The sequence below is a fragment of the Martes martes genome, assembly GCF_963455335.1.
Source record: "Martes martes genome assembly, chromosome: 6".
Taxonomy (NCBI): Eukaryota; Metazoa; Chordata; class Mammalia; order Carnivora; family Mustelidae; genus Martes; species Martes martes.
Window position 1 is genome coordinate 123,389,198 of NC_137893.1, and position 18,262 is coordinate 123,407,459.

Consider the following 18,262-nt stretch of genomic DNA (forward strand, 5'->3'; position numbering starts at 1 on the left):
TTCCCAAGAACATTTGTTGAAGAGGCTGTCTTTTTTCCATTGGACAATCTTTCCTGCTTTGTCAAAGATTAGTTGACCATAGACTTGCAGGTCTATTTCTGGGCTCTCTATTCTGTTCCATTGATCTATGTGTCTGTTTTTGTGCCAGTACCCTACTGTCTTGATGATGACAGCTTTGTAATAGAGCTTGAAGTCCAGAATTGTGATGTCACCAACTTTGGCTTTCTTTTTCAATGTTCCTTTGGCTATTCGAGGTCTTTTCTGGTTCCATCAAAATTTTAGGATTATTTGTCCCATTTCCTTGAAAAAAAATGGATGGGATTTTGATAGGGATTGCATTAAATGTGTAGATTGCTTTAGGTAGCATAGACATTTTCACAATATTTGTTCTTCCAATCCATGAGCATGGAACATTTTTCCATTTCTTTGTGTCTTCCTCAATTTCTTTCATGAGTATTTTATAGTTTTCTGAGTATAGATTTATAGATTCTTTGCCTCTTAGGTTAGGTTAATTCCTAGGTATTTTATGGTTTTGGGTGCAATTGTAAATTGGATTTGGATTAAGGATTGAGTCCTTAATTTCTCTTTCTTCTGTCTTGTTGTTGTTGTATAGAAATGCAACTGATTTCTGTGCATTGACTTTATATCCTGACACTTTACAGAATTCCCATACAAGTTCTAGCAGTTTTGGAGTGGAGTCTTTTGGGTTTTCCACATAGAGTATCATATCATCTGCAAAGAGTGATAGTTTGACTTCTTTTTTGCCAATTTGGATGCCTTGAATTTCTTTTTGTTGTCTGATTGCTGAGGCTAGGACCTCTAGTACTATGTTGAATAGCAGTGGTGATAACGGACATCCTTGTTGCGTTCCTGACCTTAGCGGAAAAGCTTTCAGTTTTTCTCCATTGAGGATGATATTTGCAGTGGGTTTTTCATAGATGGCTTTGATAATATTGAGGTATGTGCCCTCTATCCCCACACTTTGAAGAGTTTTGATCAGGAAGGGATGCTGTACTTTGTCAAATGCTTTTTCAGCATCTATTGAAAGTATCATATGGTTCTTGTTCTTTCTTTTATTAATGTATTGTATCACATTGATTGATTTGCAGATGTTGAACAAACCCTGCAGGGCAGGAATAAATCCCACTTGGTTGTGGTGAATAATCCTTTTAATGTACTGTTGAATCCTATTGGCTAGTATTTTGGTGAGAATTTTCACATCTGTGTTCATCAAGGATATTGGTCTGTAATTCTCTTTTTTGATGGCATCCTTGTCTGGTTTTGGGATCAAGGTGATGCTGGTCTCATAGAATGAGTTTGGAAGTTTTCCTTCCATTTCTATTTTTTGGAACAGTTTCAGGAGAATAGGAATTAATTTTTCTTTAAATGTTTGGTAGAATTCCCCTGGGAAGCCGTCTGTTCCTGGGCTTTTGTTTGTTTGGAGATTTTTGATGACTGTTTCAATCTCCTTGCTGGTTATGGATCTGTTCAGGTTTCCTATTTCTTCCTGGTTCATTTGTGGTAGTTTATATGTCTCTAGGAATGCATCCATTTCTTCCAGATTGTCGAATTTGTTGGCGTAGAGTTGCTCATAGTATATTCTTATAATTGTTTGTATTTCTTTGGTGTTGGTTGTGATCTCTCCTCTTTCATTCATGATTTTACTTATTTGGGTCCTTTCTCTTTTCTTTTTGGTAAGTCTGGCCAGGGGTTTGTCAATCTTATTAATTCTTTCAAAGAACCAGCTCCTAGTTTTGTTGATTTGTTCTATTGTTTTTTTAGTTTCTATTTCATTGATTTCTGCTCTGTTCTTTATAATTTCTCTTTTCCTGCTGGGTTTAGGCTTTCTTGGTTGTTCTTTCTCCAGCTCCTTTGGGTGTAGGGTTAGGTTGTGTATTTGAGACCTTTCTTGTTTCTTGAGAAAGGCTTGTACCACTATATATTTTCCTCTCAGGACTGCCTTTGCTGTGTCCCACAGATTTTGATCCGTTGTGTTTTCATTATCATTTGTTTCCATGAATTTTTTCAATTCTCCTTTAATTTCCTGGTTGACCCATTCATTTTTTAGAAGGATGCTGTTTAGTCTCCATGTATTTGCGTTCTTTCCAAATATCCTCTTGTGACTGAGTTCTAGCTTCAGAGCATTGTGGTCTGAAAATATGCAGGGAATGATCCCAATCTTTCAATACCGGTTGAGACCTGATTTATGACCCAGGATGTGGTCTATTCTGGAGAATGTTCCGTGTGCACTAGAGAAGAATGTATATTCTGTTGCTTTGGGATGGAATGTTCTGAATACATCTGTGATGTCCATCTGGTCCAGTGTGTCATTTAAGGCCTTTATTTCCTTTTTGATCTGTGGCTTAGATGATCTGTCCATTTCAGTGAGGGGAGTGTTAAAATCCCCTACTATTATTATATTACTGTTGATGTATTTCTTTGATTTTGTTATTACTTGGTTTATATAGTTGGCTGCTCCCATGTTAGGGGCATAGATATTTAAGATTGTTAGGTCTTCTTGTTGGACAGACCCTTTGAGTAGGATATAGTGTCCTTCCTCATCTCTTATTATAGTCTTTGGCTTAAAATCTAATTGATCTGATAGAAGGATTGCAACCCCAGCTTTCTTCTGATGTCCATTAGCATGGTACATTGTTTTCCACCCCCTCACTTTAAATCTGGAGGTGTCTTAGGGTCTAAAATGAATTTCTTGTAGACAGCATATTGATGGGTTTTGTTTTTTTATCCATTCTGATACCCTGTGTCTTTTGATTGGGGCATTTAGCCCATTAACATTCAGGGTAACTATTAAGAGATATGAATTTCATGCCATTGTATTGCCTCTAAGGTGACTATTACTGTATATTGTCTCTGTTTCTTTCTGATCTACTACTTTTAGGGTCTCTCTTTGCTTAGAGGACCCTTTTCAATATTTCCTGTAGATCTGGTTTGGTGTTTGCAAATTCTTTCAGCTTTTGTTTGTCCTGGAAGCTTTTTATCTCTCCTTCTATTTTCCATGATAGCCTAGCTGGATATAGTATTCTTGGCTGCATGTTTTTCTTGATAGTGCTCTGAATATATCATGCCAGTTCTTTCTGGCCTGCCAGGTCTCTGTGAATAGGTCCGCTGCCAATCTGTTTTTACCCTTGTATGTTACAGATTTCTTTTCCCAGGCTGCTTTCAGGATTTTCTCTTTGTTGCTAAGACTTGTAAATTTTACTATCTGGTGTCGAGGTGTGGGCCTATTTTTATTGATTTTGAGGGGCGTTCTTAGCATCTCCTGGATTTTGATGTTTGTTCCCTTTGCCATATGAGGGAAATTCTCTACAATAATTCTCTCTAATATACCTTCTGCTCCTGTCTCTCTTTCTTCTTCTTCTGGAATCCCAATTATTCTAATGTTTGTCATCTTATGGTGTCGCTTATCTCTTGAATTCTCTCCTCATGGTCCAGTATTTGTTTGTCTCTCTTTTGCTCAGCTTCTTTATTCTCTGTCATTTGGTCTTCTATGTCACTAATTCTTTCTTCTGCCTCATTTATCCTAGCAGTAAGAGCTTCCATTTTTGATTGCACCTCATGAATAGCTTTTTTGATTTCAACTTGGTTGGATTTTAGTTCTTTTATTTCTCCAGAAAGGGCTTTTATCTCTCCGGAGAGGGTTTCTCTAATATCTTCTATGCCTTTTTCGAGTCCATCATTCTGAACTCTAGATCTGTCATATTACCAATGTCCATATTGATTAGGTCCCCAGCCTTCGGTACTGCCTCTTGTTCTTTTTTTTTTTTTGTGGTGAGTTTTTCCGCCTTGTCATTTTGTCCAGATAAGATTTGCTTTCTCCTCCTCTGGAATTCCACTGTTCTTGGTGAGTGAAGTTGGTCTTGGCTGCGTTTCTTGTTGATCTTCTGGAGGAGGGGCCTGTTGTAGTGATTCTCAAGTGTCTTTGCCCCATACGGAATTGCACCGCCCTTACCAGGGGCTGGGCTAAGTAATCCGCTTGGGTTTGCTTTTGGGCGCTTTTATTTCCTGATCACTTTCCGTAGAGTTCCGGAGGACAGGAATGAAGATGGCAGCCTCCCAATCTCCGTCCCGGAGGAGCCAAGAGCTCGTGGTCCTCAGTGCTCCTCAGTGCGCCCTCAGAGAAAAGCGCCCAACCGCCCCACCTCCCTGGCTCTGGTTGCGTTGAGGAAAGCACTCAATTGCTCTTACTAGGAGAAAAGTGCCCAATCACTTCCTTCTCCGTGGCCTCTTGCCACGCTCCGAGCCCACCAAGCCTGCGACCGGCTCAAGGTAACCCCGGGCTGAGAGTTCACTCCTCGGCTTTGTTGCTGTAGCCAGCTTCCCCGCTCTAATACCTGTGAGCTCTGCGGCACTGAGACACCCCTGGTCCTTCCGTGACCTCGCGGGACCTGGGGTTACGCTGACCCCGTGTGGGCTTCCCCCTGGTTTAGCCTCTGGAGCGATGTCGCTCTGTGGAGAAGACTTTTAAAATCCCTGATTTTGTGCTCTTGCTCCGCCGCTTGCCGGGAGCTGGACCCTCTCCCTGCGGTCTGTCTTCCCATCGCTTTAGATTCACTTCTCCGCAGGTCCTACCTTTCAGAAAGTGATCGATTTTCTGTTTCTAGAATTGTTGCTCCTCTTCTCTTCAATTTTCCGTTGGATTTGTAGGTGTTTTTAATGATTAGATAAGCTATCTAGCTGATCTCCTGCTACCTGATGTCGTCTCAGCCTGCTACTTCTCCACCATCTTGACTCCTCCCTGTTTCTAACTTTTTGAAGAACCTCCATACTGTTTCCCAGAGTAGCTGCTTCAGTTTGCATTCCCAGCAGTCCAAGATGGTTTCCCTTTCCCCACATCCTTGACAAGATCTGTTGTTTTTTGAGTTGTTAATTTTAGCCATTCTGACTGGTGTGAGGGGATATCTCATTGTGGTTTCGATTTGTATTTCCCTAATGCTGAGTGATGTCGAGCATTTTTTTTTCATGTGTCTGCTAGCCATTTGTATGTCTTCTTTAGAGAAATGTCTGTTCATGTCTTCTGCCCATTTCTTGGCAGGATTTTTTATTTTCTGCATGTTGATTTTGATGCATCCTTTACAGACTTTGGATACTAGCCTTTTATCTGATAAAACATTTGCAAATATCTTCTTTCATTCTCTAGGTTGCCTTTAAGTTTTGTTGATTGTTTCCTTTGCTGTGCAAAGCTTTTTATCTTGATGATGTCCCAATAGTTCATTTTTGTTTTTGTTTCCTTTGTTTCTGGAGACATGTGTAGCAAGAAGTTGCTGTGGCCAAGGTCAAAGAGGTCGTTGCCTGTCTTCTCCTCTAGGATCTTGATGGATTCCTGTCTCACATTTAGGTCTCTCATCCATTGTGAGTTTATTTTTATGTATGGTGTAAGAAAGTGGTCTAGTTTCATTCTTCTGCATGTGGCTGCCCAGTTTTCCCAACACCATTTGTTAAAGAGACTATTGTTCTTTGAGAATCCTTATGGCAATTATTTTGAATTCTATGTCAAGCAATTCCTGGATGTCATTTTCTTTGGGGTCATTTGCTGAACGTTTAACATGTTTCCTCGGTGGTATTTCCTTGATTCTTCATGATTCTTGTAACCTTGTGTAGGTCTCTGAATATTTGAAGAAGCAGTTGACTCTTCTAGAATTTATAGACTAACTTTGGCATGGAAAGACCTTCATCTATGGATGGTGACACACTGGAGCATGCTGTGATTTTTGATTTATTTGTGCAAAGTGCTAAGTGCACAGGTGTGTAGTGGCTCTAGTTTCAGGAGGGCATGATTTGTCTTTGGCTCAAGCCACTGGGGTCCACAACATTGACAACTCTTAGTTCCTTGCTAGCCCTTAGGGAGTTCTCAATGTCTGCTAATGCTAGTGATGTCCTCAGAGGTGCATTCAGGTCTATAGCTAGGGATCAGCACTGGCAGTAGTGGTGACTGGAGCCAGTGGTATGCATATTTGGCTGTGGGAACTGTGGGTTCTGTGTGGTAGTAGAGGCCATTTGCAGACACACATTTAAAGAGTAGGCAGCAAGGGACAGGTCCAACTGTAAGTAGAGTAGAATGCAGTCTAGGGGGCCTTGGCTGTTAGCATACCCTCTTTTGACTGCTGGCTCTCACCACAGGCACATAGTGTAGGTCAGTGTTGGGACTCAGGCCAGGTACATGTAGTTGCACAACTGAAGGAGTTATCTGCAGGTGAGCCCTAAGGTGACAAATATTGACAACAGACATGGCCCAATTCAGGTCCTCAAGCAACTGCAGGATCTTTGGCTCTAAGTATGCACTCCTATGGCAACACTGTCTTCCAGATGCATGGTAGGGAAAATCTGTGATGGTGTTAGGCCCCCTGCAGGTGCACAGCTGGAGAAGATAGCCCCATTCATATACATATTGTTGTGGGATAGTTTCAGGGGACTATCCTGGCCTAGGGGTCTTGTGCATCTTCACTTGCCATGTGTGGGTGCCAGTATAGGTTCTGGCCCTGGCAGAGAGGATATGAAGGAAGAAACCAGTAGATATATACAAATGCAAATTCCTGTGTGGTAAAACCCAGATAAATTTGCGGTAGGTCTGCCACAGCTGCAATGTCTTAAATATGAAATCTTGTTTTACATATTATTTCACAATCACTAGTAGGTTTTTATCAGAATATTTTGTAATCTATCATTCTGGTTTAGTCCTATTAATGCTGTATATCATCACTAAGCAGCATAAAACTATTTCAAAACTTGATGGCTGGAATAGAAATATGAAATATTTAAAGGAGGCAATTACCTCACTGATGAAAACTAAAGAATCTCTCACCAAAACTAAGGTTTCATGAGATATATTTCTGTACATATTTTCATCCTTATATCAAAGCTGCAATGTCAGAAGTGTAGGAAATGTGCCCACATTGCAAATGAGAGACTAGAGTCTTATGAAGACAAATATATTTAGGTTACATAGCTAGGAAAGCTCTGTGTGTCTAAATCTGCTGATTTACAATCTATGTGACTTACTATGACATCTTGCTGCTCGGGATCAAAAATAGTTGTTTTTCTCTTTTGAAAATAGGTTATTTAGTAGTCTCCTGACATCTGTTCTAGAATATGGGTTTTGATATACATTGGATTTTTTTGAAGGATCTAATTAATAGAGATAATTGTTGGGAAGGAAAAAGGGATTTATGAACCATAAGTGTGACATGTCATAAAGACATCTCTTTCTATATATGTGTCTATATGTCTGTATGCATGTGTATGTCTATATGTATGTATGCCTCTATGTATACACACATATGTTTCTGTATTATATATGTATTGTGTAAATATATGTAGGCATACTTGAAGGAAATATACTAAAATGTTAAGAGAGGCTCTCTTCGAAGTGGAATTATAAATGATTTTTCTTCTTTTATTCCTTACATTCTGCACATTATCTGAATTGAATATGTATTATTTTTGTAACCAAGAGAAATAAGGATTCTTTTAAAAAATTAAATAAAACAAATCAAGTATGTTTTCCTATGCTATATGGTGTATGCTCTCTCTCTCTCTCTTTTAAAAGATTTTATTTATTTATTTGACAGAGATCACAAGTAGGCAGAGAGGCAGGCAGAGAGAGGGGGAAGCAGGCTCCCTGCTGAGCAGAGAGCCTGATGTGGGGCTCTATCCCAGGACCCTGAGATCATGACCTGAGCCAAAAGCAGAGGCTTAAACCACTGAGCCACCCAGGCACCCCTCTTTTTTTGTACTCAAGACAAACATCCTACATTTGCATATTGGACAGGAGTGTCTTTGTCTTATATTTCTCCAACCCACTTATCTATTAAAGCTGTATAAACCAGGATAAGTTAGCTAGTTATCCTTTTCTATTCTTTTTGTCTTCACTGTGTTTATCTCTGAACTTCGGTAGGAAAGTATGATACTGTTGCCCCTGCAAGTCACATGATAATTTCATTTTAGGCCAATTTAGTCTTAAAAATAAGTAAAATAGTGACCAATAAAACATAAACAAATTATTTTAATTCTTGTCTTGTAAGATTAGGACTGCATAATGGCTTTACGTATCAGTTTTGCTATGCTATAGTATCCAGTTGTCTAATTAAACACTAATCTAGGTGTTTCCATGAAGATATTTTGTAGATTTGGTAAACATCTATAATGAGTTGACTTTAAAAAGTAAAGGGCATGACCCTGGATAATGTATGTGGTCCTCACTCAATCATTTGAAGGTCTTAAGAGCAAAACTCAGGTTTTCCAGAGAATTTATGGAACAAGACTATAGCATCAGGGGCCTGCGTGACTCAGATCATGATCCCAGGGTCCTGGGATTGAACCCCACACCCAGCTCCCTGCTCAGGGGGGATCTGCTTCTCTCTCTCCCTCTGCCCCTCTCCCCTGCTTGTACTCTCTCTCAAATAAATAAATAAATAAATAATCTTTTTTTTTTTTTTTTAAAAGGACTGTAGCATCAACTCATGTCTGCCAGCCTTACACATTTTTCAAACCCTATAATTATGTGAACTAACTCTCTAAATCTCTATCTATTTATCCATCATCTATCCATCTGTTTATTGATTGATTCTGTTTCTCTAGAGTATGGTGGTAGAGAAAATGTTCATTGTCTAAGAAAATACATACATTATCATGATCTGAATGTTGCTAGAGATGTGAACATTGAAGGTGTTCCTGGTAAAACCTTAAAAGAAAGTGGGAAAATGTTATTGTGACTTATGAAATGGCAGGAGACTTAGCCAAATTATGTTCTACTATTGGATGGAAAGTAGAACATATAAAGTGATGAACTTGGATGGTTAGGTGAGGGGATTTCCAGGCAAAGTGCAGAAGGTGTGGCCTGGTTTCTTGTTGCTGTTTATAGTAAAATGTAGGAGAAAAGAGAAATTGAGGATGGGACAGGTAAACAAAAAAGGACCAGGATTTGATGATTTGAAAAATTCTCAGCCTGTGCATATTGCACAGAGGCCAAGGTGTGCTCTGGAGAAAAGGCCAGGGGTGAAGCTGAGTAATCTCTTTGAAGAGATTAGGTATATGACTTGTGGATCTACTTAACCATTGCAAAAGAAGCTAGAAATAGGGACAGAGTTATCCAGGAAATTTTATGAAGGACCCTATGTCTAATGATACTAGTACCCACGATATCCATGGAAGACCACAAGGGTTTTGAGAAAACTCTACCAGCAGACATACCACCAGTTTGGTTTGGAGGGGACAGAGACAGGATGAAATGAAGGCAAGTTGGTAGGTTTTTGGAATGTCACAAACAGAAAATGAATTGCCCTAATGACAAAGCTGATGGGACTTTGCCTGGGGCCTCCACAGGCTTGAAGAACAGAGTATGGACATACCTTGAAAGGTGTCCATAGGCCTTGAAATCCATTGGAATTTGCCCTGCTGGGTTTTGAACTTGCTAGAGACAAGTAACCTTTTTATTCCTTGCATTTTCTCCATTTTGGAAAGGGAATGCCTACGTATGCATGTCACACCATTTTAAAAATTTATTTATTTATGAATTTTAAAATTTGAGTTAACAGTTAACACACAATGTTATGTTAATATTAGACAAGCTAATATGTTATGTTCACCACAAGTGTAGCTACCATCTGTCACCATACAACATTATTACAGTATCACTGACTCTATTCCTTATGCTGTGCTTTTTGTTCATGTGACCTATATATTCCTTAACTGGAAGCCTGTATCTCCCACTCCCTTTCACCCATTTTGCCCACATGCTCCACCTCCACCACAACCATCAATTTGTTCTCTGTATTTATAAGTCTAATTCTGCTTTTTTTTTATTCATTTTTAAAGATTTTATTTATTTATTTGACAGAGAGAGAGAGAGAGTCCCAGTAGGGAAAGCAGCAGGGAGAGGGAAAAGCAGGCTTCCTGATCAGTGCTCCCCCACTGAGCAGGGAGCCTGATGTGGGGCTCGATCCCAGGACTGTGGGATCATGATGTGAGCCGAAGGCAGCTGCTTAATGCTGAGCCACCGAGGTGACCCTCATCTTTTTTTTTTTTTTTTAAAGTAATCTCTACACCAAATGTGGGGCTTGAACTTATAACCCTGAGATCAGGAGTCATATGCTCTACCAACTGAGCCATAGGCAGGTGCCCTCATTTGTTTTTTTTTTTTTAGATTTCACATATGAGTGAAATCATATTTTATTTGTCTTTTTTACTTATTCATTTGTCTTTTTGACTTATTTCACCTAGCACAATAGCCTCTAGGTCCACTTTCTAACACCATACACAAAAATAAACTCAAAATAGATGAAAGTCCTAAATATGAGACCTAAAACCATAAAAATCCTAGAAGAGAGCACAGGCAATAATTTCTCTGAGATTGGCCATAGCAACATTTTTCTATTTATGTCTCCTAATGTAAGAGAAACAAAAGCAAAATAAATTATTGGGGCTATATCAAAATAAAAAGCATTTGCACAACAAAGGAGATCACCAACAATACAAAAAGATAAACTACTGAATGGGAGAAGATATTTGCAAATGATATATTTGACAAAGAGTTAATATCCAAAACATATAAAGAACTTAAACAACTCAACACCAAAAAACCAACCTGATTAAAAAAATATGGGCTGAGGACCTGAATAGATATTTTTCCAAAGAAGACATTCAAATGACCAAAAGACATGAAAAGATGCTCAACATCACTCATCATCAGGGCACTACAAATCAAAACCACAATGAGATATCACCTCACACTTGTCAGAATGACTACAATCAGAAAGACAAGAAATAACCAGAGTTGGCGAGGATGTGGAGGAACAGGAAATTTTGTACACTGTTGGCAGGACCCCCATTGCATTTTAGAAGAAGCTAATTTGTTTTCTAATTCATAGGTCCACAGATAGTTATTTTGTCCCAGGATGGCTTATACCCAGCTACTCATCCATATGTGATTTAGATGATGAGATTTGGAACTTTTTGAGTTGATGATATTTATTTGAGATTTTTGGACTTAGAGTTGGAATGAGTTGAGACTTTTGGGGAAGTTGAGATGAGTGACTACACTTTGCACATGGTATGAACATACATTTTTGCAGGCTAGCAGGTAGACTCTTGAGGTTAAATAGTATACCTCCAAAATCTGTGTCTATCTGGAATCTCAGAATATGATCTAATTTGGAAATAGGGTCTTTGCAGATGTCATTAGTTGTGTTCATACTTGAGTAGGGTTGACTATAAATCCAAAATGACTGGTGTCAGAGACATACAAAAAGAAGGTGGCCATATGACCACAGAGGCAGAGATTGGAATGATTTATCTGCAAGCCAAGAAATAACAAGTATTATTGGCAAACACCAAAAGCTAGAATAGGCAAGGAAGGATTCTTCCCTTGGGTCTTTAGAGGGATCAGAGCCCTGCTGACAACGTGATTTCAGACTTCTAGCTCCCAGAATTGTGAGGGAATAAGTTGCCATTATTTTAAATTACTCAGTTAGTGGTAGTTTGTTATAGTATCCTTAGGAAACTAATCCAGAATGGTTATGCATTTTAGGTTCATATCTTGGAAAATGGATAGGGAGCAGTAAGAAAAAGAAGGGAAACTCAGTTTGCTTTTCCTAACCTGGAAGACATGTTTTCTCACATATATAAACTCTACATATTGGATAGCTTCTCCAGTCACTGCAGCACCAATTAAAAGTGAAATGAGTATCACAGTGAGCATTTTGTAATATATGTAATTATTGAATCACTTTGTTGTAACCAAAACTAATATTATATTGTATGTAAACTATATTTCAATTAATTTTTTAAAAATTAAAAAGGAAGCAATTTCTAAAAAATTAAATGAGATATTGAGAACATTTATATGGTAATTGGTAGCTACATGTTGTATGAGTCATTTGCTAATTTGTCCAGCCAAAGTAGCTTGGAATGGTATGGTAGCACACTCCAAACCTGAGAACTCTCTAGATAGAGGAACACCTGTCTTCTCCAACCATCTATTGTTTCAGACGCAAGAACAAGTTTTGCTGGTATTTAGGTTTCTAATTTTCATTTTATTACTTTCTAACTCCAATTGCTTTTATCCCATTTTTACTTTTGTGGATTCATATATATGACCTGTGGGGTAGCCCACTTGGCCACCCATAGAACCCTGCCATTTCTTGCGTTGGTTGGTCAGTGTTTGTTCTTGGTAAATACAACTTTCTGTTTCAGAGAAAAGGATTTAAATAGGTTTTTTAAATGGGCTCCTAAGGCTCCTTGAATAGCAAATAGCTTTTAAAAGACAAGACTTTAATGGGCTATGGATAACCAGTTCAAAAACAAAAGTATTGAATATCCCTTTAAATGTATATGTTTAAAAAGCTAGAAGGGAATAGGTTTGGCAAAGTTTCTTCTCAATTTTACAGAATTTTGAAAAAATTCTATACACACCCATACACAACTGCAAAAAATTTATAAATGACCTGGGGAGATAACTAAGGTGATAGATGCCAATCTAAACAGTATACAGCTTATGCATGGTTGTGCCTGATGGAAATAGTTATTTCTTCTATAATCTTTTCTCTGTGGAAGGGAAATGGAAAATGATGGGCATATAACGCAGGGAGAAAATAAAGGAGGAGGAGAACCATACTACAGAGGTATCAGGGCTACTCTGAATAATCACTGACACTGCTCTATAAACGGAACCATTTGCTACATGTTTTGAATTGCTAACATTTGGGAGAATAGTGGACAATGGATCTTCATGTAAACTATAAATTTTATAACAGTGAATTAGCATGTTCGTTTAACAGAAAGTAAACAAATCTTAGTGCAAAATGGATTCAGTGTATAACCTCACTTTTCCACTGCTTAATGAAGTGATGGTGATAAAGCCAAGATAAACAGCTTTATGCTTTGTAAGCACAACGTAAAATACTTCTGTGTTTAATCACTGTGTGGTCAGTGACAGGCTGGTACCTGCTTGGACCAAAGGTTTCTAAGTTTGCAGCAACTAGTCCTTAGGAACGTGGGTGTTGATCTAACAAATTACTACACTGGCTTTGGAACAGACAAGGAAAAATATATACAATGAATTCTGACATCCTCCCAACATCTAATAAGCACCTACTGTGTGCAAGGTACTTGGGGCTATGAAATAATGATAATGAAATGGAGGCATTTGAATTCTCCAGAACTCCATGGAGTGTGGGAAAGATAGGTCATGATTATCTCATTTGGATTTCCTCAGAAGCAGACACTGAGACAAGGATTTGAGGACTACTAGTTTATTCAGGAGTGATTCCAGGAAACATGGGTAAGAAAGTGAAAAAAGTGAGACAAGGAAAGCAAGGAAGACAACTATATCTAGACACCACTGTAAGAAACTGGTAATTCTGCTGGAAAATGGTATAGAACACAAACCAATATCAATCTTCCCAAAAGTAGGGGAGATAGGTAGTTATCCTTTAATTCCCAGCCATCATTAGCTAAGGGCTGCTCCTAAGAGCATTTACTCCCTAGCACTTTTGTTTTTTTCCTGTAGTATCAGGAGAAAGCCTTTTGTTGGACAGTTGCAGTAAGATGGCTTCAAGGGGTACAGGAGGATACCAGGATGAGGCATCGAGAGCGTCTGCTATAATAATTAGGTGTTTTAAAGAGTGGTCTGGCAACTAATGCACAAGAAAGAGAGTATTGTGGGATATAGCAAGAAAGGAGAAATTTGTGAAAGAGGTTGGGAATTGATCCAGGTTCTGAAAGATGGGAGGTGCTTCTGAAAGCCTGAGCTGCTAATAAAAGTGAGAAAAGTCTGTTTGGGAATACCCTGCAATGCAAGCTGAATAGTCTGTAATCTACTATACTTATAGGACTGTAGACACTCATTGTGAAATTTTGAGCAGAGACAAGTGAAGTAATTTGGTATGTCAGTCTCCTACTTGTCCCTCAATGTCTATTCTTTCATCTCTTACAGCAATAGAATTTTTAGCTTTTAAAAGCTGAACAAAATGAAGATTTAATTCGCAGACTCTCTTGGAGGCAGGTGTGGCCATGTGACTAATTCTGACTGGGGGAGATGTGAGCAGAAATAATATAAACCATGCCCGTGCTTTGCAAAGGCAGTAAAGACTGGACATGCTCTCCCCTTTCACTTCTTTCCTTCAGAGTGGCTTGAAAGTGAGCTTGGTGGAGAAGGTCATATGGATAAAGACAGCACTTTTGGGAGAGCAGAATATCAAGGCAGGTGGAGCCTGAGCCTACAGAGACTTTATGGAGTAGAAGCACATAACATTATTTTGGGTCTTTGTCAACAAGGCTAAGCCTATATTCTAACTAGTAGATTAGGAAAATTAATCTGGCAGTAATATTAACAGTAAAATTTGGAGGGACATAGATGGACTACATGTGTTGCACATTTGTCATGATTCTGTGGTTGGTGCTCTCTTTGTGCTGAGCTGTTTCATGGTCTGATTCTTACTTTTAGATTGTGACTTCTTTTAGACCTAGATTTTCATGTTTACAAACTTAATATTAATGTGACAAGAGTTCCTATAATATAGGAGGGAGCATAAAGACTGGAGCAGAGAGAATGTTAATGGAAGATCTTGGGTAGGTGTGACTTGAACAAGAGAAAGACACTTGAGATAACATCCTGGGAAAATATTAAAGGAGAAATTTCAGTGAGTGTGACTCTAAGTTAACATACTTCTCGATATGTGAATGCTTATATTTGAAAGTCAGTTTGAATGCATGTGGTTGAGAAAATGACTTGAGTTAGGGTGTTTTGTTGGAGTCACAGTAATAATCATTTTAAACTGATTAAGCTGACATCTGGCAATTAATAAATTGTATATTGCTCATCTACAATCTAATCAAATAACATAGTCCAAATTTGTATAATATTGCTGATCAAAGATTAAAATTGGGTGTGCATTTATGTTTGGTAGGTTTGTGATGCTGTTCTTAGGGCTCAATTCTTGTCCAGAAGCAACAAAATAGCATCATCTAACTTTATCCTAAGGATGGTCCCAGCCCAATGAGCAGCAGAGGGGTGCTGCAGAAGGCACTGTCCAAAGACTTAGAAACTATGTTTCACAGAGGAACCAAGCCTCCTCCATATACCTTATGAATTGTACTCCTTAGGCAAGCTTCCTTGGAGTGTTCAGAGAAGGGGTGTCAATGCTGTGAATTGAGCTACACTTTCTTGAGTCTTGTGTCTTCCAGGAAATTTGTGCATAACCACAAAAAAACTTCCTGGGGATTATGATCTCTGGCATAGGATAGGTACTTAAGTAAATGTGTGTGGAGTAAATGAACAAAATAATTGACCATAGACTTGGTACTAACCATCAATACCTGTGTGATAGATTGTTGAGCATCCCACAACTTAGTAGTCCTGTGCTTATTAGAAACTTGGTTCTCCAGGGTATGTCAATCCCCTACTTTTGCTCACGTTTTTTCTCTACAAGAGTCTGTGCCCTGTCCCTAATCAGCCTTTTTCTGTAGATCAATATGTACATTCATATCTTCAGATTTTATTGGGCAGCAATTTTGCAACCCATATGCAATTCATTAGTATGTAAAATGCTCTGCTATTTGAGCCAAAATAAAATATAGGCTGTCTGAAAAGTCTGGCAACACAGGATAAACTTATTTCAAATAGTTTATTAGTTACCTTTTCAAATAATATACTTAATATACTTTCCCTCAACCTCCAGACACCTTTTTAGGTAAAGTAACTCTAAATTTAAAGCAATAGGTCTGATCCTTAGTCTGAAAAAAGTACAATACTAATACTACTAATAAATACTAATACTAATACTAATACTAATTCTAATACTATTTTCCTCATGTTTCCAGAATACTTCCACACTCTGAAGTGTACTTATTGTAATTTTGTTTCAGATTAACAATAGGATCATAGCTTTAAATTTAGAGGTACTTCAACTGAAAAGTTCTCTGAAGAAAAACATACTGAATATACCTTTTTCTGATAATGGAAATACATGCTGTTTAAAAGTAAGATTTTCATGATTTTGCAGAATTTTTGTACATATTATAATTGATAAGCATCTTAGAAAGTTTAAGTTCTTTGTTATGGATTAGTTAAAAGAGAACAAGTGTTTCAACATTTATTTTCAAGTGTCTATCTATAATATATTCAAAAATAAAATTTGAGGTTTTAGTTTGATCCAAAATTTACTCTCCGCAAAAAATATTTTAAAAGGAGAGAATAATAAATTTGAAGTAGGAAATAGGGAAAAATGCATAATATTCTCCATCAACAAATCTGTCTTTGCAATATCCCAAGAAGCCAGCAAGTTCCATATGCTCTATAAACCCACTTTACAGGGGAACTTAATGGGTTGGATTTGCAGCGAGTTAAATGAGATTTTTTTTTTTTTTCTGATGCAGTTTTCACAGGCTGACGCCCTTCACAATTTGAGTGAAACCATCTTGGTTTTGAATACTTTGGCACATTTCACCATCAGCCTTGTGTCAAATGACCCTGAATCTGAAATGAAAGCACCCTTCAGATCTTCAGTTTGGGTTGGTGTCATAAACAAATCTGAGTTTTGTTCTCATGGCTTATCATAATCTCTTCCAAACCTTTGATGTATTTATGTCCAAGTTCAAGGATTATATGAGAAGCTTTGCACGTTTACTTCTTCATTCCATTATGAATGGGCCTGAGGCAGAACCTCTGCCTCCAGCTACTATTCTATCTGTATAGTGATGATGATTTGGCATTAGAATCTTTGTCTGGGAGCCTCTTTAGATAAAAATTTTCTTGTGTATACATAAACCTATCATAGATGTATCAGTCCTTGTGGGGATATGCTGCTAGAGTTCATGATCATTAGCCATATTCTTTAAAATTATCAAGATTGGCAAATTTCAGATTCAGAAAAAAGTAGAGGTTAGAGAAAATCAATAGAAAAAGTAATAACCCATTAGAAAATTCTAGAAAAATTTGTTTCCAAAACAAAATAGGTTGGTTAATGTAAAAACCTCCTCCTGAACCACATTCTTTCCATTTTTGGGGAGCACAGAACTGACTCTCTTGAGGCAGACTTGCTTACAAGTTTTAGTTGTGCAGCCAGCACCTATTTAAATGTTTTTGAACCAGACCTTACTGGCTTGAAATGTAATATATTTTATACTTGCATTTTCCTCTAGTTTTGTCTACATAAGCCTCAGGGGGAAAATGCTTATATATCCTCCTGACCTTTTAATAAATTATTGTGGGGCTTAGAAACACATTTTTCTCTGCACTTACTTTTCCTATCTTATGTATTGAGATGTTGGGTTGTGAATAAATTCTCCTTGTGTATGTTATCTGAGACACCTGCCAAAATGTGGGAGTGGTAGGGTCATGACAGTAATGGAGTGTTTTAAGGGACTGATTCATACAGCCTGAGAAATGTCAGTCTGTAAGTACAAAGCCTGAATATCCCAAGGTGTGTCTAGATTAACTCTTCACATTGATGTAGAGCTTTATAATTGACTGACCAGTATCATATTCAGTGTAACATTTGACAGGAATGATTTTAACTCTTCCTCCCTAGTAGTTAGGTAGAGCACATACCTATTCTGGCCACTAGTGTCTTTCATCTCTCCTTCTGTTTTTCCCTCCTTCTCTTCTTTTCTTGTGCACAACACAAATATGTTTATATTACAAATGCAAACTATATTTTTAAAAAATTATTTTTATTAACATATAATGTATTATTTGCCCCAGGGTACAGGTCTGTGAATCATCAGGCTTACACATTTCACAGCACTCACCATAGCTCATACCCTCCCCAATGTCCATAACCCAAGCAAACTATATTTTTTAAATGTAGCCTATATCCCCAGTGGTCTACAAGATTGTTTAGGATGTAAACATGATATGTATCAAACAAGGCTTAAAACAGACACTATCTGACAATACCTGTGAGAGTCATAAGGACCAGGTGCCACTAAGTCCATGAACACAGAGGTTGGCAAGGTTATTTCTTTTGGTGAGGAAAGAAGATTCATGCAGGGTGGGGAGAATTTGAGCTAGGTTTTCAAAATGAGTAGGGTCGTTATATTTTCAATAGATGAAATGTGAGAAAAACTATGTTAAATGCAAGCAATGATTGACTAGCATCTGGTCAGATTGACTGGAAGAAAAAAATGAAACTTCTGGGAAAGCATGGCAAGCAAAAAAAGAAGAATGTGGGAGGGAGAGTGCAGGACAGGTGGCCAATGGCCTGTTCTGACACATGTGTGAAGAGAGCTGGGAGAGTCCTGGGGGAAT